This window comes from Lissotriton vulgaris, chromosome 7 (assembly GCF_964263255.1).
Source record: "Lissotriton vulgaris chromosome 7, aLisVul1.2, whole genome shotgun sequence".
Lineage (NCBI taxonomy): Eukaryota > Metazoa > Chordata > Amphibia > Caudata > Salamandridae > Lissotriton > Lissotriton vulgaris.
The window spans coordinates 1,378,148,556-1,378,172,069 of record NC_141695.1 but is presented as its reverse complement, the minus strand read 5'-3'; the positions used below and the strand labels follow the sequence as shown (position 1 = coordinate 1,378,172,069).

The window sequence follows — 23,514 nt, the reverse complement described above, 5'->3', positions numbered from 1 at the left end:
CCTCCGAACCCACTCTCCTCTCCTCGGCCAGCGGCTGGGCCTCCGAGCAGCTTTGTGAAATGGCAACTGCAGATTAGGCCGGCAACACAGCTCTTCCGGGACTGCCAGTCTGGGCCGCTTCAATTACAAAGATCTCAGGGTGCCACAAAGCACACACACAGCGTCGCTGAATCTTCCTTCACTCCAGGTGCACGATCACTGGGCACTCCACACACAGGTCTCAGGCAGCACTAAGATCACACGCACATCATCACCGAGACTCCCTTTACTCCGGTGCACACGGCGAATCCTCATGAAAATCTCCCGGTGCACAACGCACTGCACATAGCGGCGATGAGACTCACATGGATTTTGGTGCACACAATAACAAGGAAAATCCTCACGAAGGTCTCACAGTGCCCAACGCACACGCTCATAGCGTCGATGAGACTCATTTGGATTCCGGTGCACACGATAACAAGGCAAATCCTCACGAAGGTCTCACAGTGCACAACGCACATGCTCACAGAGTCGATGAGACTCACTTGGATTCCAGTGCACACGATCACTGGACCATCCTCAAAACGGGGTTCAGGTTTTTTTTCTTACACAGTTAATCATTTTTTAAAAATTTCACGAAACGTTCTAAAAACTTGCAGAAACGTTTGATTCGGGGTAGGTTTCTGTATGTTAAGTTAGTTAAGGTTGCGAAAAGCTGTTGGATAGTTCTCTAAAGTTGCATTTCACATTGACACTTGTTTACTTTGAAAATATTTGGCCGCCTAAAACTCATTAAGCTATCGATTGATCAACTACAAAGTTGAACAAGAAGTTACTGCTTATTTGAAATCACTTTTGTTTTTTGGTTTGGAGAAAACTCGTCTAACAGTTTATGAAAACAATATAAAAAAGCGCAGCTTACAAATTATACATGGAATATTGGTTTACTTGTAAACATATCTATGAATTAAAACTTGAATCTGACGGCAAATTGAGATACTCTATGAAGAGCTTCTTCATTCCGTCTCTCTAAATTCATATAAAGAAATTAAATATTATTGATAACTCTTTTATATTTGTTGAAGTGCATCACGCTTCTTTTACCGTCTTTACTCCACGTGAGGTGGTATGGTATTATTTGGAGGTTAAGACAAGATGGAAGCTTTCATGAAAGAGCTTACCACCGAACTAGAGGTTACCATGGGCACTGGAGTAGCAAATCACTCAGGCAGACTATCTCCATCAGCATGCAAAGTAAGCTTATTGACAGTGACAAACTGCATGCCAGAGATAAAGATACGGTGTTCATCTTCTGTTGATGAGTATAATTTATGTCTAGATTGCATCTGAACATCCTTGTTTTATTCTACAGCGCTATTGAGATATATAAGATACATTACATTTTTTTACAAACTTTGTCAGGATCACATAATGCAATTTGACAAATGCAGCTTTTGTGAGTTGTATATATATCTCATCTTCTCGGAAGGAAACGTCAAGCAATCAACCAGTTAACACTTCAGGTACAACTCCCTCGGCCAAGCTGCAAGAGGCCATCATTGGATAGCTTAATTTTAATGAATATTAATTTTTATTGCAGCAATGTACACAAAGAATACAATTACCCTCTTGTTCATACAGGATCATCGACCTTCGCGATGTGTGGCTTTACAGGAGATCAACTTCTGCAGCAGAAGTGATCAAAAAGATTTACTTGAAACTATTGTGAGAAGCCCAACAGGGGTCTATTGCATCCTGTGTCTGAGAAGATCACAAGGTCATACTGCAGGGGGGCGTCACCTCTGTACCCACACACTTTCAGGGCCGGAGATGGAGAGGAACAGGTGAATCAAACCCTGACCCAAACTCATTTTTTGAAGAAAGATAGGTATTGTTCTAGTAACCATTATTTTTAAACTTACATTTTTGAAAAATATTATATGCAATAATTTATTCACCGATGTAAAAACGAATGTAAATGCTGTCCGAGCTGCAAATTGTTAAATTAGCAAGGGTACCCAAATCTCTAGTGGAAGCCTTATCACTACTTGGAATGCAAATTAAGTGCAGAGAGGTATATTTTCTAAGGTCACTGGACGCCTTTTCATGAAGACACAATTATATTCTGGTACAAGAGGGTGGTGCCACAAGATACCATAATGCAATACTGCTGCCAAATGTGAGTACTCTCACAGTAAGCCATTTTATGTTAGATTTCATTTTGAGACTGAAGACTTTGTTTAAACTTTTGTAGGTAGGGTGCAAAGTGGTGGTGACTCTGATGCATTTGTCAAAACCCACCTGCTAACATTACAGGTCCCAGATGGTAAATATTTTGCGAAATTGCATAGGCTGACACAGCAGGAACAATTTTGGGGAAAATACTCAATATGCCAGGTCCACCAGGTCATAGCGGAATGGCAGATCAGATGGCATTTTGTTGTATATTACCACAATAAACCCATAAAACAGATGTTTGCTTTTTGAAGAACAAAAAAGTAAATGTCTGGGTCATTGATTTTTCCAGTTCAGGACCCTAATGCCATGGATTGAGGGTCCTCCTAAGTGAGAAGCAGCGATGAAACCACAGCACTCAAAAGGGCACGACTTAGACACGAAAGAGGAGGCGGTTCTACAATTGTTGGCTTGTCAAGATGTGTAGTTGATAATGGAGCATGCTGAGAATCTGCCATCAACAACAATCTGGTTGTCCACTAACAAATGAGAGAGGAACAAAGAGGTAAGCAGGCAGGATATTTTCGGTGGATTCTGATCAAAGCATACACCAAAATGTAGTCCTAAGTTTCACAAAGAAAAAATCTTGAACTGATATTGAACCCCTATCCTAATTACATGAACTTGTTGAACTGTTGTACTTGAAAGAAGACCATGGGTCAAGTATAATTATCATGTAGGTTTAATTAGGTTTCGTTACAAGTTCAGATTAAGTTGTTAAATTAAGAAGAATATAAATATAACCCCACCAGGAGTGGCCTCCCTGCCACTCAACCTGCCTGCCATCAACTGCCACCCCACTTAAGCCAGGCACACAGGATTCTACAATGACATCAGACATTCCAAGAGCCACACCAGCTGAGTAGCAGGGAAAACACAAAGCTAAGTATAACATATCCCCCTTCCTTAGGGAAAAGACCATTCACAAGTGATGAAAGAAATGTGAACAGATACAATGCAAACTGAAAAGAAAACATTAGCGTTCCAAATACAATGCATGGTATAAGAAAACAATTGAGTTGCAAATACACAGCATTGTAACAGAAAGCAATACATTGCACACTAAAGATAAACATCAACTTCCAAAAATTAACAATGCATTTCTAAACATAACAATAACATTGCCCATCCCCCTCCCTTAGGGAACATAAAACTCCAAAACTTAAGGCACTCTCCACCCTAGACAAACAAGATAGAGCACTCACCACCCGTAGACAATTAATGTATGAAAATCCAAAATAATACTCAAACTACATGGGGAACTCACCACCCCAAAACTTAGGGTACTCACCACCCTAGACAAAACACGGGGCACACTCCACCCCACAAACTATAGGGCATTCACCACCCTAACACCACTGCACAGGGTACTCACCACCCCAAACATACCACTATAGGGCACTCACCACCCTAGACAAGACATAGGGCACTAACCACCCAAAACCACTGCATGGCGCACTATCCACCCCAAGACAAACCACTATAGGGCACTCTCCACCCTGGACAAGATATATGGCACTCACTACCCTAATACCACTACACGGGGCACTGACCACCCCTAATTGACAACTATAGGGCACTCACCACCCTAGACAAACAAAATATGTGAACGTTTTACTAACCACCCCAAAACTACCACTATAGGGCACTCACCACCCTAGACAACTACATACGGCACTGACCACTTTCAACAACTTACAGGGCACACACCATCCTAATATAACTTGACAGGACACTCATGAAACAGATCACCATAGAGCACTCGTTACCCAAACAAACAAAAACTGACACTATAGGGCACTCGCCACCCTAGACAACAACATATGACATAGACCACCTTCAACAACATATAGGGCACTCACCACCCTTAAACAACTTGACGGGGCACACACCACCCCAAAGCTGAACACCGTAGGGCGCTCACCACCCTAGACAAACAACACACGACACAGACTGCCTTCAACAACATGTAGGGCACTTAACCCCAAACACTGACCACTACAGGGCACTCACACCCAAAAACTACTATAGGGCACCACCCTAGACAATTGTTCACTATAGGGCACTCACCACCCAAAATACTATAGGGCACTCACCACCCTAGACAATTGTTCACTATAGGGCACTCACCACCCATTAAACTACTGTAGGGCACTCACCACTCCAAAACAACTATAGGGTACTCACCACCCTAGACAATTGTTCACTATGGGGTACTCACCACCCAAAATACTACAAAGCTGTCCGCTATAGGACATTCACCACCCTAAACTAACAACATTCAACACAGATCAACCTAAACCAGATATAGGATACTCACCATCCTCTTACAACTGCCCAGGGCACTCACCACCCCTAAACTATTATAGGACACTCACCTTTCCAAACTACTATAGGGCACTCACCACCCTCAACATGTGTTCACTATAGGGCACTCACCACCCAAAAAACTGGTACACAGACAAAATATCGATTTTTAAATATCGTTATACAAAAATATCGAAGTTTAAATATCGATGGGACAAAATATCGAAGGTAAGTAATATCGACAGTCTTAATATCGATATTGGTATGATATCAGTAATATCGAAGTTGTAAATATCGATGTCAATAATATCGAAATTAATAACTTCGATGTTACTAATATCAATTTTTAAATAAATTTAGTGTATATTATATTGTATTTATTATGTTTTATTATTTATTTTTAATGTAATTTAATTAAATATTGTCTTTTACTACTGTAGCGGGTGGTGGGTTTATTGGGGAATAGGGTGGGAAGTAATTTAATTATGTTAAATTAATTATTAATTAGTAGGAATTATTAATTAATTAATTGAGAAATAATTTTTAATTATTTTTAATTAATTGATTAATTGATAAATATGTTCTGTAGCGGGTTATGGGTTTATAGGGGAATAGGGTGGGAAGTAATTTAATAATAATTAATTAATTGATATATGTTTGTACATATTTTAATTAATAATTAATTGGTAATTAATTTCTATTAATTCGTTAATTAATTAATATAGTTTTTTACATATTTATAATTATTAATTAGTTGGTAATTAATTAATATTAATTATTTAATTACATTAATTATAGTATTTTTTATATATAAGTTATTGTTATTCTTAATTAATTAATTGGGAAAAATAATATTAATTATTAAATTTAATAGTTACAGCAAATGTGCTAATATATTTACTTTATTGTTATTGTTAATTAATAATTAATTGGTAATTAAATAATATTAATTAATTTTGGGTAAAGGAGTATTTTTAGGGTTCAGGGTCAGTTTTCAGTTTTTGGGTAAAGGGGTATTTTTAGGGTTCTGGGTCAGTTTTCAGTTTTTGGGTAAAGGGGTATTTTTAGGGTTCAGGGTCAGTTTTCAGTTTTTGGGTAAAGGGGTATTTTTAGGGTTCTGGGTCAGTTTTCAGTTTTTGGGTAAAGGGGTATTTTTAGGGTTCAGGGTCAGTTTTCAGTTCATGGGTAAAGGGGTATTTTTAGGGTTCAGGGTCAGTTTTCAGTTTTTGGGTAAAGGGGTATTTTTAGGGTTTAGGGTCAGTTTTCAGTTTTTGGGTAAAGGGGTATTTTTGGGGTTCAGGGTCAGTTTTCAGTTTTTGGGTAAAGGGGTATTTTTAGGGATAAGGGTCAGTTTTCAGTTTTTGGGTAAAGGGGTATTTTTAGGTTTCAGGGTCTGTTTTGGGTTTTTGGGGTACAGGGATATTTTCGGGTTCTGGGTCAGTTTGGGGTTTTTGGGGTACAGGCGTACAGGGTAAAAACAAAAAAATATTACATTAAATCAAATAAATTACATGAAAAAAATTAAAATTACATTAAATTATTAAGTGTTTTATTTATTTTAAATGTATATGTATTAGTTTTAATTTTGTTTTAATATTTTTATTTAATAGTTGTAAAATTATATGTATTTTAATATTATTTTTACATTATTATTAATATATTTAAAAAAACGATATTTTTGATTCCGATATTTTTGTACTACGATATTATTTTTTCGATATTTTTGTACTTACCTTAATGAAGATAGGATTCCGATATTCTTGCTGTCGATATTTTTGCTCCAATATTTTTGCATTTCGATATTCTGTCTGTCGATATTATGTCAGACATTCCAAAAAACTACTATAGGGTACTCACCACCCTAGACATAGGACACAGATCAACCTAAACAACATATAGGGCACACACCACTCCAATACACTTGCATGGGGTACTCGCTACCCCACAACTGACCACTACAGGCACTCACCAACCAGAAACTGACACTATAGGGCACTCATTACCCTAGACAACACCCTTCCACATGGACCACTTTCAACAACAATTACTACAGCACAGGGCGTTCCTCACCCCAAAACTGTTCGCTATAGGGCACTCACTATACAAAATAACACTGAGCACCTCTATACAACTTGACGGGGCACTTACTACACAATAACTGACACTGTAGGACACTCACCACCCTAGACAACAACATACAATACGGACTTAGTTAAACCCAAATATAGAGCACTCACTACTCTATTCAACTGTACGAGGCACTCACCACCCCAAAACCAACACAATTGGGCACTCACCACCCTAATACAATAGTACGAGCACTCACCACTCCAAAACTGACCATTAAGTACTCACCTCCCAGACAAATAACATAGACATTCCTTTCCATAAATCAATGACTATTACAAAGTGCGCAAGACACACAGGCACCATCCATGGGCGCTCTCCACTCCAAAACACATTAGCCAAAAATACAAAAGCATCATCACGTTGAATTAATCGGCTACAAATTCATCATCAACCACACACAACCCACGAGACAAACACTCAATGCCCAGCATAGCAATGCCAGAAACACAAAGCTAAGTATAACAGAAACCGTATGATTAAAAACATTAAAGTGGTAATTTAGACACTGGTCCACTGATCTTTCAGGGGGATAGTAGCCTTGCCCTCCCCCAGGCAGGCGGAGGACTTTAGAGTTCCTCGCCTACCTGGTGCGAAGGTGAAGAGAGCTGCTGAGATGGTTCCTTGACAGGAGCTGAAGGTGTGTGAAGGATTCTTGAGCAGGCACCATGTGTAAAAGACCCACTTGGCAAACGTTATTAATTAAGAAAACAAACTCTGAAAGTGGAAGTTGGTTTTCGCAATATAAAATAAACAGATGCCCCATGCCCTCGAGTTTTCTCCTGGTATGTAGGGACTATTCCACATTTCCCGTACCCAGGTCTGCCATGCAAGGGGTCAGGGAATAGACTTACGCCATCAACAGGGCAACTGACCATCACTGTGATGAGACAGCCTCTTGGCCGGAGGGCTACCAGGAAGAGGTTTACAAGTCAGGGGCAGAGTCAGTGGAGGCTCCACTGGGGTAAACCTGGCCGGAAATGGAGGCAAGCACTAGTTCAGTGGACATCGATTCTCCCACTTTGACAAACTCTAGCTAAGGGGTTTAGACATCCACCTTTCATTCACAAATGGCCAAATTATTTGAACAAAGTAATCAAAACATAAAGAATATTTTACAGAAGATAATCACGAAGATGGGAAGAAAATGGGGTGCAGGTTTACTCCTGGTGTTGTTTCTATTGTTTGTTCCTGATCAGTTACACCGACTTCTCCTACTTTGCGTTTTTGCCCTTCAGTCACCCTAGATGTCCTACTAGACAAAATCAACGTTTGGTAAATCAGCCTAGGACCTAAAGCACTTAGCAAACACGTTCATGTTTTAATAATGCATACATTCTTTGCTATCCATAATATTTACACATATAAATAGCCAAAGACCACAAACTGACATGAACATGACTTTCTACAAATATTTGCTCTGGCTCAAAGATACTTGTAGTACTACAAAAAAAACAACAACAACAATGTCTGTACTGAATTGTTTGTGCTGTATAAAATTATTTCACAAATTAATTAAGAATACTGAAGAGAAATTAGCAAATGGCTGAGGTTACTGAAGGACGTATGGCACGGGTAATCCTGACGGGGCAACAATGAAGAGGAGTTGAGATCTCATGGATAATTACAAATCAGTTTAATCTGGGTTACCTAAAAATAACATTAAGTTTTAGCACCACGTTTTCCTTGAAACTCGAAAAGTCTCACTAAGTATTTTTAGAGATATTTCGCCAGGAGGTACCTCATAAATTAAACCAGGGAATTTTAAACTCATCTGATAATTTGCATTTTAATCAGACTTCTGCTTTTGTTATTGTACCAACACCTAATGACTCCATTAATTTCTGTGTTGACACTCATCATGGTAATTAACATTGGCAATGCTGTGTCTTCCATTCGTCCCAAGTAAAAAGAATAATAAATAGTTTTACCAGGATCCTTTCTTTCGAAGTTGGATTTGATGAAGAGAAAATCCTCTCACCCCTGAAACCAAAATCAAGACTGCTCCATCAACCCCCAACAGTTTTTAAGTTTCGCCTGGCGTAGCACTGCGCAGCAGTGTTCGCGCAGGCGAAATGTAATGTTAGAACAGTATGGGGCTTTGTCCCGCCTCTCTCTTCCATTGGCTAGCTCCATAAACGGAGGCTAGCCATTGGAAGAGAGATCTGTCCGTAATTGTCGGAGCAGATTCGTGGGCGTTCCGGCGATTTTTTCACTCTCTGCCCCTTTGGTAACGTCATTACAGCGGTGGGCGGATGTTTTTTTTTTCTTCATTTCGGCATGTTTTTGTCATTTCTGACGTGTGCTTTGCAGGGGTGGGCTGCGCGACTGGGTGTCCTGTGGTCTCGGTTTGTTGTCGTGCGTGGCCCCCTTCCCTCTGCCCGCAGCTCTCCTCCCCGCAGCTCTTCTCCGTCTCTTCTTCGTCCCGTTCTTGCTTCGCCTCCCTCCCCCTCCCCCCACGTTCCCTCTGCCACAGCTCTTCTCCGCCCGGTGCGCAATTTAAGTTGCCGGGATGTATTTACTCTTTCCCTCAGTCAATCTCTCCCCATTCCCTATCACTCCTCCTTCATTCACACCTCGCCACTAATGTCTCCTTTGCAATCTTCCAGGATTTGTCAAGCCTCTCACTTACACCGCACTCTCAACACTTCTTACTGCGCTTCCGACGTGTGCTTTGCAGGGGTGGGCTGCGCGACTGGGTGTCCTGTGGGCTCGGTTTGTTGTTGTGCGTGGCCCCCCTTCCCTCTGCCCACAGCTCTTCTCCCCGCAGCTCTACTCCGTCCCGTTCTTGCTTCGCCTCCCTCCCCCTCCGCCTCCTTCCCTCTGCCGCAGCTCTTCTCCGCCCGGTGCGCGATTTAAGTTGCCTGGATGTATTTACTCTTTCCCTCAGTCAATCTCTCCCCATTCCCTATCACTCCTCCTTCATTCACACCTCGCCACTAATGTCTCCTTTGCAATCTTCTAGGATTCGTCAAGCCTCTCACTTACATCGCACTCTCGGCACTTCTTACTGCTCCACCCCACTCACTCACTCTATTTTTCTCCATCTCTTTCACTCTCTTCCCTAATTTCTCATCCATCTATCGCAGCATTCGGAGACTCCTGTGCCTCCTTCCCATGCCATCAATGCCTACTTCCCTGCCTCTTTCCCATACCGTGCCAGCTTCCCTGCCTCCTTCCCATGCCATGCCTGTTTCCATGCCTCCTTCCCATGCCATCCATGCCTACTTCCCTGACTCCTTCCCATGCCATGCCTGCTCCCCCGCCTCGTTTCCCATGCCATGCCTGCTCGGGGTACCTCCTTCCCATGCCATGCCTGCTTCCCAGCCTCGTTTCCCATGCCATGCCTGCTCGGGGTCCCTCCTTCCCATGCCATGCCTGCTTCCCTGCCTCGTTTCCCATGCCATGCCTGCTCAGGTTACCTCCTTCCCATGCCATGCCTGCTCCCCTGCCTGGCTTCCCATGCCATCCCTGCTCGGGTTACCTCCTTCCTATGCCATGCATGCCCCCCTGCCTCGCTTCCCATGCTATGCCTGCTCGGGTTACCTCCTTCCCATGCAGCACTTGAGAGTTCAGCTGTTTTCTAAGAACGTTCCAGCGTTCACCCATTCCTTGGCAGCGACCCCAGACCAGATGGCTGCCCGGGAGGGGGTGCGTTCGGTACAGCGGTGAAGCTGAAGGGAATCAGGGGCTTTCAACCTGCCCAAGAGTACACGAGGCATTAAGAGAACTGATCGGAAACGTCTTCAGTTAATAACTCGATTCTTACGGGATTAAGCCTGATGTGAACACAGCCATTGAACACAAACACCCGCTGTATCAAGCACTTCGCGCGGAGGACGCAGGGAGACCCGGGTCGGACTGGTCTTGGAGCAATCAGACAGTGTCAGGTGGACTGCCCTGACAGATCAGAGTGTGGGCCACTTTTGCCTGTCTGCGAACCTGTTTTATGGTCCGAAGGTGGTTTTTACTGCTGATTGTCCTGGTATTACCAAACACATTGCCTGGTGTAAGCACAAACGCCTGCAGCCTCCCATACCTTGCAAATACCCACACACAGATCTACAAGTTCAAAACCGGCCTAATTTGCAAATGTGGGTCTCTTTTTTAGCTCTCTAGTTCGCTAACAGGGGGCGATTTTGTTTTGGTGTCCGGGCCTAATGTGTCCAAATCCGACTCTGATGAAGACAACCCCAATGCTGCCCCGCCTCAGTTAACCCATTTACTTTAGTTCACCCTCAGACCCCGAGGAATTCGGTGTTCCACACATTTGAATATACTCTCACCTGATAGGTCCGAGTCCCACTCAGTAGAATGCAGTCTCACTTACTGGATCTAATACTCACACTTGGGAGCACAACATCCCTAATTGGTGTAAATATAAAACATTTGACCACAGACTCAGTCACTGGGTATCAGTGAGACAGATTGGACAACAGTATCAGTGAGTAGGTGGGTTCTCACTCCTTGGAGCGCAGTCTCCAACATGTGTGTAGCGCAGTTAACGGGGGGAGTGGTTCACCCTGCCCCTTATCTCCTGGAAACTCCCACCTCCCCTGGGGTGCTATTCTGCTGCAAAACTCTGTCCCGGGATGTACTTGTGATTAGGAGGTTGGAGCATCCTCAGTGAGTGGGCCCCTGCTACTCAATCTTGCATCTCAAGCTGTGGAAGACAAAGGTGAGGCGTCCGGGGCAGGCTGTGTCTGCACGCGCTGGGCAGGGCCATGCTTTGAATCACGCAATGTATTGCCCTCTTGTTGTTGTGTGACGGAGCCTTTACACCGGCCGAAAATTGCTTTGTTAACTGTACTGGGCCTGTGTCCATATGCAAGTGGAGGCATGGTTGGTGCTTTTGCGGCTGGCAGCGTAGCTGATTGATGACTAATGCAACTCCCCTCACGAAACAACGGAGACTGCCCACTGGTGTCTGCGACGGAACCCGTAAGACTCGAAGGTGTTAAGGCCTTTTGTGATGGCACTACCGGTAAGTGAGCATACTCTGATTTCTGTGATTGCATGTGCAGCTTGCTGGCCCGATTATGGGGCCTTCGCGGGTGCCAGCGCTCTCTTTGCCTGAACCAATACTCCTCCAGTTAACGGGGGGAGTGGTTCACCCTGCCCCTTATCTCCTGGAAACTCACACCTCCCCTGGGGCGCTATTCTGCTGCAAAACTCTGTCCCGGGATGTACTTGGGATTAGGAGGTTGGAGCATCCTCAGTGATTGGGCCCCTGCTACTGAGACTGCTGTAAGGGCCGGGCCGTGCTTTCAATCCTGGTGCAAGTGTGGTGTCCTGCTGGTGTCCGTCCTCCCCCACCCCCGCTCTTCCTGGTTGTGATGGGCAGCAGTGTGGAGATGGCTTCCCAGCAGAACAATGGCCGCTTGTGCACTGTCCTTCAGTCGGTCACACTGCTCTTAAAACCTCAGGCCCCCTTTGTGTAAAAGATATTTGTCACCCCGCTATTCCTGGTTGTACTGGTGTCCGTCCCCCCCAACCCCCGCTCTTCCTGGTTGTACTGGTGTCCGTCACCCCCCACCCCCGCTCTTCCTGGTTGTGCTAGTGTCTGTCACCCCCCACCCCCGCTATTCCTGGTTGTGCTGGTGTCCGTCACCCCCCACCCCCGCTATTCCTGGTTGTACTGGTGCCCGTCCCCCCCACCCCTGCTCTTCCTGGTTGTACTGGTGTCCGTCACCCCCCACCCCCGCTCTTCCTGGTTGTGCTGGTGTCCGTCACCCCCCACCCCCGCTCTTCCTGGTTGTGCTGGTGTCCCTCCCCCCCACCCCCGCTCCTCTTCGTTGTGCAGGTGTCCGCCCCCCCCCCCCACTCTGTCTGTGTGAGGGTGGCTCTGTCTGTGTGAGGGTGGCTCTGTGTAGGTGGCTCTGTGTGTGTGAGGGTGGCTCTGTGTAGGTGGCTCTGTGTGTGCGGGTGGCTCTATGTGAATGACTCTGTCTGTGTTTGTGTGTGTGTGTTTGTGTGGCTCTGTGTGTGTGTTTGTGCTCTGTGTGTGTGTGCAAATGCAATAGGTCTCGCGTTTGTGAGAGATTAAGCTATTGGCATTGTAAATGACTAATGCCATTTATTTATCTGTTTTCAAAACCAACACATAAATACAAAATTTGTCATTTACAATGCCAATAGCTCTAACTTTTACAAAGGCAAAACCGTTGCATTGTAAATGCTTGCTTCAATTGTAAGAACTGACATTTTAATGATTTGGATGTCCATCACTATTCAATGTTTCACTGGCCAACTTCTACTTTCTTACATGATGTTTGTGGCACTTCTATGGCATGTTTGGAGGACACTGATTGCCTGTCCAGGATAGACACAGCTACAGCCTCAAACTATGTGATAGAGGGCTCTTTGGGGAAGTACTTGGCTACAATCTATACAATGAGATCCTACCACAAACAGGCAAATGAGGGGCTATTCCATGGATCATTGCCCTTGCACTGTACATTCTGGTGAATCAAAGTACAGAAAAAGTCTAAAACGATTGATAAAATTACAAAGAAGGGAAGTAAATCATTTATCTTTGTGGTCTACTCTTATTACCAATTTAATAAAAGAACATCTGTACTGGTATACGCCAAGCAGACTGTTACGATCTTCAGATGCCAAACTGGTGCATGTTCCATTTGTCAGAAAGGCTACCTGGGGTGGCAAAAGCTTTTTGGCAAATGCAGCCAAAGCATGGAACAAACTTCCCCTTCAGCTCAGAATTATTTCAAAACTTTTCATCTTTCGAAAGAACTTAAAAACCTGGCTGTTTTTAGAATAAGTGGACCAGGTATCTGCCCGGTTCGGCCCCTCTGGAGAGATTTCACTTAGTGCCAGGACACCCATGGGTAACAGTGCGCTCTATAAATGCCATAAATAAATAAATACAAAGACTGCACCTTTCATGGATTTCTTAAAAAACGGTGTCCAAGGGAACGATATTCAGTCAAATATCTATAAACACTTAAAAGTATTTGTAGAGAGCCGTAAGTTCACATTCAGTACAGAAACTTATTTGCAGATTTTTTCTTGAAGATAGAAACCTCAGATTTTGGTCTGGGTGAAGTTAAAAGTTATCTTATTTAACTTCATCAAGGCACTAAATTTCCAGTACCTTTCTTCAGCTAGAAATGTCTACCTTGCAAACAGTGTTGATCTACATTTGGGAAGGTGAGCGTGGCAAAGAGTGGGCAATTGAGTTGCTCCTTTGCTACAGTCTCTGAAGACATGAAATCTTTTGCATTGACTATCCTCCCCTCACTTGACTCTTCATTAACATACAACAAATGATACAATGATTGAAGGAAATCTTGAATTACTCTTAGCCAATATTGATTGCTTTGGTCACATTCTAGTCCATTATTTCTCCAATAACATGGGTGTTACCTAACCCCCTCCCCACACACATACCCACAAGATCCTTTTGTTGGGTACTCATGTTAGACCCCGTTCCTTTGAGGCTTACCACTAGGCTGACATCTTTCGAAGTAATACAAACTTCCCAGATTTCAGGACTGAAACATTGGCTCGTGAAACTCTGGCCTTGGATGCAGGATCCCATTCTTCGGACCCTAATTTTATGCCAAGACTTTTGTATATCTTTGAGACGGCCAAACTGAGTGATGTTTTAAGGGCCCCTGAGCAAACTAGGGACGTGTGACTTCATCATTCTGAAATGTGGCACTGCAACTTGCTGCTGTATTAAGCAGCAGTATTGTATTGGGGGGTCAGTACTACACTATCCATTGCACATAGTACTCAGGGTATAAGTTTCCATCAACAACATTGACAGGATCAAGGCAATCCTTGATTTTCACAACTTTAACACCATGTAGAGGACTCAGAAGGACTAATTGCATAAAAACAGGTAGAGATTGAGCTGTTATAGTGAGGCAACTGGGGACAGTTTTAGGGCTTTAGAGAGGAGTGACTTGGTCCTTACACATGTACTCTTTTAAGTACAGGCTACCTTACTAGTGGGAGACTTTAGATGCATGTTGGACTCAGCGTGCAGCCACGCTAACAGTGTAGAGGACTGTGCAGGTGCAGTGGTAGTGACTGACAGGATTCTGGCAGCACCCTATCAGTAAGTGGACTGTAATGAACTGTAGAAGGCGTGGGAGGAATTAGGAAACCTGTTGGAAGATTCTAAATCCACAGAGAACTGGGGTGAAGGGTTGGGGAGACTTACAAACATCTTGGGACAAGGAACTGACCAAGAAGACCTTGAGGAAATAGGAGATATGTAGGAATGTTAAGAGTGGTGCCTGGAGCTCCTAAACCCTGCGCCTGGGGACAGAGTCATGAAGTAGACAACTATGCACATTTTTAGGTTTCGCCTATTATCATTCGCTTGCGAATGTAATAGGCAAAAATTCAAGTGCTCGATTCGACTCGTCAAACCACTGCGGTTTTTCCACAGTGCATGTGAGTCACGTGACCACAAAAGCGGGTCACGTGACCACACAAGCACGCGCATCTCCCTAATCCGCCTGCCACACTTCTCCTCCCCTCGCTCGCATTCCCGCCCCCCCACCAGAAACATGATAACATTTTAGGTTAGTTTACTGATGTAAAGTGCATACACTCCTTTTTAAGTATCAAGGAGCTGACTGACCTCAAGAACTGAGTCAAAATGAAATTTCAAAACGAGACAATGCTTGCTGATGACACAAAATCGATATTTTGTTCATGGTAAGCACTTTTCGTGTCATATGGCAGGCTAGTGACCTCATGTGGCTGCTAATGGTATTGCAGTAATTCCGACAGCCTTCTGCCCGATCCGGACTCCTGTGACGAGAATGTTGCCTTGAGCTTTCCCTTAATGCACAAATGCCACATTTTTCACATTAGGGAGTGTGACTTTTTTTTTCTAGTGGAGTCTTGCGTGTCATTTGTTTGCCTTACATATGTGACCCTTTCAGTGGCGCTATGGCAAACAGAAGCAAGAAGTTAAAACGCAGACACTCACTCATACGCCCAACCACCCCATACCTATTATTAGGAGGACCGGTCATTGACCGCAATGAAGTGTGCGATCACTATTCTAACTCCACGCGCGCTTCGATAGTAGGGTAGGTTAAAAAGTGGACCGAGGCAAACCTAACTGCCCTTTTAGGTTTTTTGATAACTCGCTCAAAAGTACCTAAACCCACTTTGTGGACCGATCCTCACAAAGATAGTGCTTGTCTGGGTCTGACAGGGTTGACCCACGCTATGAGGACCGAGACGGTCCCCTACAGCGTGACTTGTACATGCCCACACATACACCCCCCCCCCCTCTCCACTATCAGTTATACATGTATTACTGCTACTGGGTGTTGCTCGTCCAAGACGGCCACCTGGCAGCTAGGTGTTGATAATAGGGGCATTGCATATAAAGAAAGATACATTTAGTTTGAGTGACGTTCCCGTCCACAGGAAAATGAATTTTAACATGCATATTTATGAATTGGCTTAAATTCATTTTTTTTTTTAAATGGACCTACAAACAAAAACGTATTCAATTTCTTCTGTGAAATTAGCTTTAGATTGAGATCGGAGCACCAGTCAAGATCCACTTCTGCCACCTCAAGGATTTGAAACTGTTGCATTTCGTAGCTTGCAGTTTAATTTTTTTTTAGATGGTCTCTTGACCAATAATGTGTTGCTGAAATTTAAGGGCTAGAAGTACTTGCGTTGGCGTCAGAAGGGACCGCAGCAGCTGAAAAATACCTTTCAGCAACAATCCTATGTGACAGCTGCATATCGCCCACAATGCAATTATATACAGCTTTAATACTATTTTTGAAACCCTAGCATATGTGCGTTACACGGTTGGTGTTTGCTGGTCTTGTACAGAGGAAAGTAACGACCAGCATGTTCATTATTGCTGCTAACTGCTCCTTAAGCTCGTGCCAGGCGTGCTGCTCACAGTAAGCCGTTTGTCAGAGATCACGTGCACAGGTTACCACAGAGCAAGTACTATAGTTCGCCCCAGGCCATGAAGCTGTCCTGCCCAGAACATCGCATAGTGTCTTAAGCCTTACCGGTCCTCACATTGCTTCATACAACTCTTAGGCCTTGTATAATAGGAGTTCAGCTTCTGTTCGGTGCCGATCGACGCCATTCCCTGTGTCTGGAGCGAACCAGAATACCGGCATGATCAGCACAGCATGAAGGCTCACCTTCCATTGACAATAGCGAATGAGCAGGCAATATGTTACTGTTACGTGAAGGAAGGCACTGAGGGTGATTACATGCTCCGCTGCTTTGAGTTACAATCTCCATTCTTACGGTGTTTCGGGGACCTGACCTATAAAGCCTGATTCCAACTAAAGATGCGTGGCACTTGCCAGAGCTGTTTACGTCCTTCCCACCCTAACCCAACCCATAGGGTGGCCAGACTTCGCGGATTTCCCCAGACAGTCGCAGTTTTCAGTGGACTGTCCCAGTGTCCCCACACTTTTCTTATTTTTAAATACATGTCTCGGTTTTTGGAACAAAGTCAGGTTATTCTGCAAAGCAGATTTGAAAGGTATGCTCTCCTTTCACAGGCACCTCTGAAGACTAAAAACATGTCCATAATTTGTCTCCATCAGACAGAACAAGAACAGGAACAGGTCTGGTGCATGCTTCCAGCAAGCTGCATCGGGGTCGGGAGGAGGGCAGGGGGAGCTTAGCATGGAGGTCCTAACATAACAAGCACTGGCTTTGCCAATAGGTCTCGCAGTAGGAAAGTTGGAGCTATTGGTTTTGTAAATGACATTTTATATTTATATATCGTTATTGGCATTGTCAATAACAATATATAAATATAAAATGTCATTTACAAAACTAATAGCTCCAACTTTCCAAATGCGAAACCTATTGGCAACGCCAGTGCTTGTTTAACTATGTTAAGAGACTGGGCCTACCAAAGTATAAGTATGTAAGCATCTTCATGGTGGACATATTAGGGGTTCTGGACAGGGGTGGACTGGGACCGAATGTAGGCCCGATCATCAAAATGAAAATAACCCATCAATGAATCAGACATCTATAAAGTGGCCCATGTATCTAAACTGGGTTCATTTTGAATGTGTAAAAACACACTGTGTAACTGTTTTGCAACGTACGGGAGGCTGGAATGGCTTGCTGCAGGCAATGTTTCTTTTATTAATAGGGCAAAAACTTCAATTCATCGACAGAATGACAAACAAAGTCATACATTCACCCCAGTACAGAGATCTGGGCCTACATCCATCGTTTTTTTGTTCGCCATTCCAGTTTGGACCAGCCATATGAAAATCAGTCTTTACCCTGCGCCCAATGGGAACAGTCCAGCCCGAACTGCCATGCCAAGTCCTCCCTGGACTGGAAACAATCATCCTAGGACTGGTTTCGGGGTTTCACCCCTCATAAGCCAGGATAGCTTGACTCCAGTGGCTCCCAGAATGCTTGTTTTTGGTCCAGGAAGGACCTGGCTCGGCAGTTCGGGCTGTACTGTTCCCACAAGGAATGGGGTCAAGACTGATTTGCTTATGGCTGGGTCCAAACTGGGGAGGTATGGTGAGCAAAAGAATAATTAAACCCAGATCCTTGTGACTGGGGTGAATGTTTGCATTGTCCAGCATTCCGTCCATCAATTGTTTAATTTATTATTAGGGAAATAGTAAAAACTGGCCCACCAGACCATGAAATAGGCCACAACTATCAGAAAATGGCTCACACATTGACCTGTCAGGCCATTCTATTGGGCACTGTCTGACTGCCTGACTGCCTTATAGGCCAGTCCAACCCTAGTTCAGTCTGATGAGGATGCCTGACATGAGACAACTAAAATTGTCCTCTGGCCCAACCATGTCAGAATACCCCTCATTTTAGTGTTTTGGGAGATCATGGTGTATATTTATCATCACTATTATGTGATCAAAAGGGGAGGAAGAAGCTCTGAAACATTCAGCTCCTGTCGAAGGTCAATAATCAGAGGGGGAATGGATAACTTGTTCCTGTAATACCAGGGTCAGGTGTGGTAACCAACATAAAAATCCTCAATCACGTTCAGGAGCGAAAAACTGTATATCTTGATTCTCCCCTTCTAGAGACGTGAAAGCATCATCATTGGGTCTTTTTGATAAAATGCTTTCCTCCACCTGGAGGTTGGACCACTGGTTTTGACAGTAGTGACCAGAAATAAAGTTGACAAAGTGAAGTGAAAAGAAAGGCTAAGGTGAGCTAAAATTGCTTTGCTGTCCTTCCAAAACAAACTTTATTCAGGAGAGGTGGCAAGGTTAAAAAAAACGAGGTGGTGCTTCTATAGAAATGTTACTGCTCTATAGCACTGTGCAGTTCTAGTGAAGGTCAAAAGGTTGACATGTTTCAGTCCGTATGTTGCCCAGGAGGGGTCAGAGGGCTTTCTTCAGAACCTATGTACGAATATGGGTCGCTAATATTACAAGCACCCTAATGGGGTGGATATTTGACTCACCCTTCTTCTTAGTCATAGGTCAGTGGTACCTGTAATTTGAAAGTGCCGAAGTACGGCCTCCTCGAGGGACCGGCGGGCTCAGAGTCCTGATATTGCAGGCCCTCGGGTTTTCGCCCGCTCCTATGATGGTGCTCCGGTCTATTTATCATGGTAAATTGAGCAAGTCTGCAAGCTAATCCAGGGAACCAGCTTCCCCTTCAACAGATATGAGCAGGCAGCAGAGCTCCGTGTGTTAAATGCTCGCTTAAAAATATATGCAGGTCAGGAGTTTAAATCTTCGTTTTTTCAAGCTAGGTTACTTGAGACTTCTTACATTTGATAATAGTAAACGCTTCAGATTACAGCCTGTAAAGACGGCAAAACTAAGGTATGTTTGTCCTTAACAAAACAGTTATTATGGCACAATAAACGTCAGTCATTCACTTTGAGTGGCACTGTAAGTGATTCCACTGCGCATTCGCAGCCTTCCCTAGTCCCCTACCTGGCTGCCAAGCTCCCTCTGCCTTCGAAATATGAATCCAGCCGATCTAGACATCCCCTCAGCGCCAAGAAGTCACAAAAATGCTAAATATTGTGTCCCCCCCCCCCCCCCCCCCCAAAAAAAAAACACATCAAGTAAATACAACAACATTCCTTTACTTGCCAGAAAAAACACGTTAGCCACCGGTAATTACCCTCCTATTCACACAACTGTTTTGGTATTGCTTGTACACGCGGAGCCCTCGTGCACCCTCCAGGCCTCCCCGGGCATTACTCTGCTCATAATGCCCCCTACCCCACCCACATCCCTCCTGGACAGCTCTCAATGCTGAGAGCTCACCGTCACACCCATAAAAGATGTAACCAGGGAGGGGGAAGCATACCGAATAAATGACTGTCAACCAAGCATAAAAGATGTCAAAATGATTTCCTGCGGCCATTCTGCGCTATGAACGTGTCGAGTGCAATGAAAGACCCGTTCGCATTCCCGCTCATTAATTCACAGCTCTGCAATCCGAGGCGATTCATGGGAGCCTTTGGTATGAAAGTGAGAAGGTGGTCACCGAGCACAGTGACGCACAAAGGAGCTCATTCCGCTGGCTATACAAATAACCTGTGTATATAACATAGCAGTCATACTGTCGCCGCCCAAGATGTTAATACTGCCCAATTCATTTTATGGACTTCTAGGCCAAGTTGGCCCAAGAGGTATTTTAAGCAGTTGCTTTAAGGTTACAGAGATTTCTGCAGACATAACATTCTTACTTATCTTGTTGGGTTAGCCAGGAAGTTAAACACTCTCGCAAGAAGGTGCATTACTCTCTTCTGCTATTTCCTAGCATTGCAACATGTCACCTTTACACTACACACAGTTCTATGCAGCAGGCATGTTAACAAATTGAACTGTCCTACTGAAATTGGAGCATTGTCCTACACAAAGAACTCGGCGTTAACCTGCGATGTAGTCCTCCATGTCCTTCTCCTCCTCCCTTCCTCCCTTACCCGCACTGAATGTTCCATAGTAGTTTCTTAACCTTTCGCTGGTCATTCGATCTTTGCTTCCCCTCTTCCTTCATCTTGATAACTTATCCAATACATGCTTTCATTGTGTCATTCTTTCTTATCATTCGTTTGTTCCAGAAGCCATGTCTGAAGCTTTTCAACCAGTTCTGAGGCCAATTTTTTAATACTGCTCTCACTTCTGAAACAGCTTGTGATCTTCAGTAGGTCACGTCTGCAGGGTCTTGCCCAATGCTTGAAACCACTCCTGGTAGATTGTATCTAATGCTGAAGGTCACATCTGGAGTATTGCATCCATTTCGGCCCTTATAAAGGATTGTGTTCTGTGCTGGAGACCACATTTGGAATACTGTTTCCTTTATGATGTTTTGTGTGTTCTTCCATTGGTCATATCTGTAACACTATCTACAGTTTTAAGAATAACATCCAGGACATCATTCCTGGTGTTGGAAGCTACCCTTGGAGTATCATGTACCGTTACAGAAACAATATATTCTGTATAGTGCAGGTTCTGGGGGTGAAGGTTGAGAAGCATGTGCTGCTCAATATTGTTTCCTGTTCTGGAGTGCTGATCTAGAGTGGAATGCCCAGTTCTTGAGACTTCCTCTGGAGTACTGTGTCCAGTTCTGGAGACCACGTGATATACTGCTCCTGGTACCGAAGACCACTCTCCAACAGTTCTTTTATGATTCTGGGGCTAAATTTGCATATTAGTCCTAATCCAGTCAGCCATTTGTCAAGAAATGTTGTCAGTCAATTCCCCAAAAACGTTGAGACCCAGAAGGAAATGCATACTTTACAAACACCATCAAAATGCTTTGGATTTAAAACAACATTTTTATCAGGTGTAATTTCCACTCAAAAACTTGGTCAGAATGCTTATTTCCGTAGGTATGTGGGTTGCAGCTAGTCTTATTTCTTTACAAACATAATAGTCTGTTTCTGTAATGTATTTTCTCTTTTCAGAAATGTGACTTCTTTCTTGTTTAATGGGTAAGATTTCATTGCACCTAAAGGATGGAGACATGCATTTTGGTATTATGGGCCAGTTTTGTAGATAACTTGTTTCTAATTGTACATATTTGTTGGATAAGGGAACGGAGGCATAGGTGATAAGGTGATGTGCAAAGGAGCACAAACTTTTCAAAAATGGGAAGCTGGAGGTAAAATGCATATATTCTGATTCTTCGGATAATTAATTACACAATAACCACTTTTTCAAATAAGACCATAAGCCCTAGCATTATACTACATTGCTAACAAATTGCATACCATCACATAAATGCCATCAAAATATCAACCATGCAAAGGAGAAGGTCGGAATACATACTGGTAGGACAGCTCAGTGGAATGTGCACCTGCCACAGAGGTTTTTGTTCATCTCCAAGCTTTAAACGAAACCCCGCGTGGAAGACTTGGCCTTTTCCTTTGGGGAAACGGCTTTCCATGGGTAAAAAGCGACACGAGGCAGCTCAGAGTGTGGTGCGGCGCTATCAATCAGAGTATAAATGCTCCTGGCTGTTAGAATTGTAAAGGACAGTGGCGGTGTGGCTAAACATCCTCAGCCGCCTCCCCCAGCAGGAATCCTCCGTGGTCCTGTCCACTCTCCGAACCTCTGTGCTTCAGCTAGACCACCGCCGCGGCCACCGACAAAGTTGGCGCGTTCCCTTGAGCGTCGCCCCCTCCCTGGAGGCTCGCGCCCCTCGCGCACAGAGGCGCCTCTGTTCCGGCGGCGAAAAGGCGCGAAGCGAGCGAGAAGAGCCGCTGCTCTCGCCGCTCGTGCCGACCACGCGCCCCGCAAGCGTGCACTTAATTAATAACGACAAACAGAAAAAACACGCACAAAGACAATAACAAACAGAAGCCTCTGACTGAGAGGCGCCAAACTTCGGAGGACCGCGTTTACGCCTCCCCCGTAGCGCTGTTCACGCTCCGAGGGGCTTTCTCACAACCTCGTGTGACAAAACACCTCACACGTATGAAGAAATGGTCATGTAACGAGCAAGTACAGCTACTGCCGCGCTGCTACGCTAATGCACTAGCGCTCCCTTTCCAGGCTGCACGGGATCTCTGACACCTGTTCCCTCTCCTCCCAGCCACGCCCAGGGTGGGGAGCCGCCTTCTTACCTGTATATCCTGTCCTCAGTAGGGTACACGGGCAAGCGGCTGGCACCTTGGCAGCGAGGAGGGGGTTTCTCCCACAGCTCAGACGGTGGGTGGGTGCATGTAGGAGGGTGGTGGAGATTGGGGTGGGGGAGTTAGGAGTCAGCGGCTCTCTGTGCTGTATCTCTGACTTGCTGTGCGTGAGGGGAGGAGAGGAGGAGGAGACAGAGAGAGAGAAGGAAAAGAGCACGAGAAAGAGGTGGGGACCACGAGAGGAGAGAGGGTGATGGGAGAAAAAGATTAGATGTACACAAGAGTGAGTGAGGGGTGGACGGGAGAGAGAGAATCGGGCAACACAAGATTGAAAACGATGAAGTGGAAATGTGGAAATGGGGGGAAAGAAAAAGAAAGAAACAAAAGAAAGAAACAAAGAAAAGAAAGAAAGAGAGGGTAAATAGAGGAAGGGATACAATGGCCTACATATGCTCGAGAAAGAACTTAGAGGTGACACGGGAACGATAAAATTAGAAAACGCTGTGTGTGAGCAAGAGAACACACAGCTGAAACGAGAAAGAGAAAAGTGTAGATAAATTCCACCGTGGGGTAGAAGAGGAGGGATGTTAGTTAGAGTGTGAGAGTTCAGATGGAAATAAGTAAGACGGAGAGAACATGGTTTCCAAAAGGCAAACAGATTGTGTGAAAGGGAGACGTTTGTATGCGTGAGTGTTTAAGAGAAATGATGTGTAAGGATGTGTGCTGCTGTGTATGTGTGTAAGGGAGTGAGTGCATCTAAACGGGATAAAGAGATAGGGAGA

At 44.3% G+C, this 23,514-nt stretch overlaps 1 protein-coding gene across 2 annotated transcripts in view; it reads right to left on the bottom strand.

Annotated features, from left to right (window-relative positions):
• The window catches only part of DOC2A (double C2 domain alpha), a 1,262,769-nt gene extending 1,239,749 nt beyond the window's left edge, over window positions 1–23,020 (bottom strand). Inside the window, exon 1 of one of the 2 annotated variants that reach the window (XM_086932077.1) lies at window positions 22,724–23,020. The gene's annotated coding sequence lies outside the window, so the exon portion shown is untranslated. Of the gene's footprint in view, window positions 1–21,926; window positions 22,197–22,723 lie in introns of those variants that run through there. The other variant, XM_086932078.1, reaches the window with a different exon arrangement.
• Window positions 23,021–23,514: the final 494 nt, after the last annotated feature.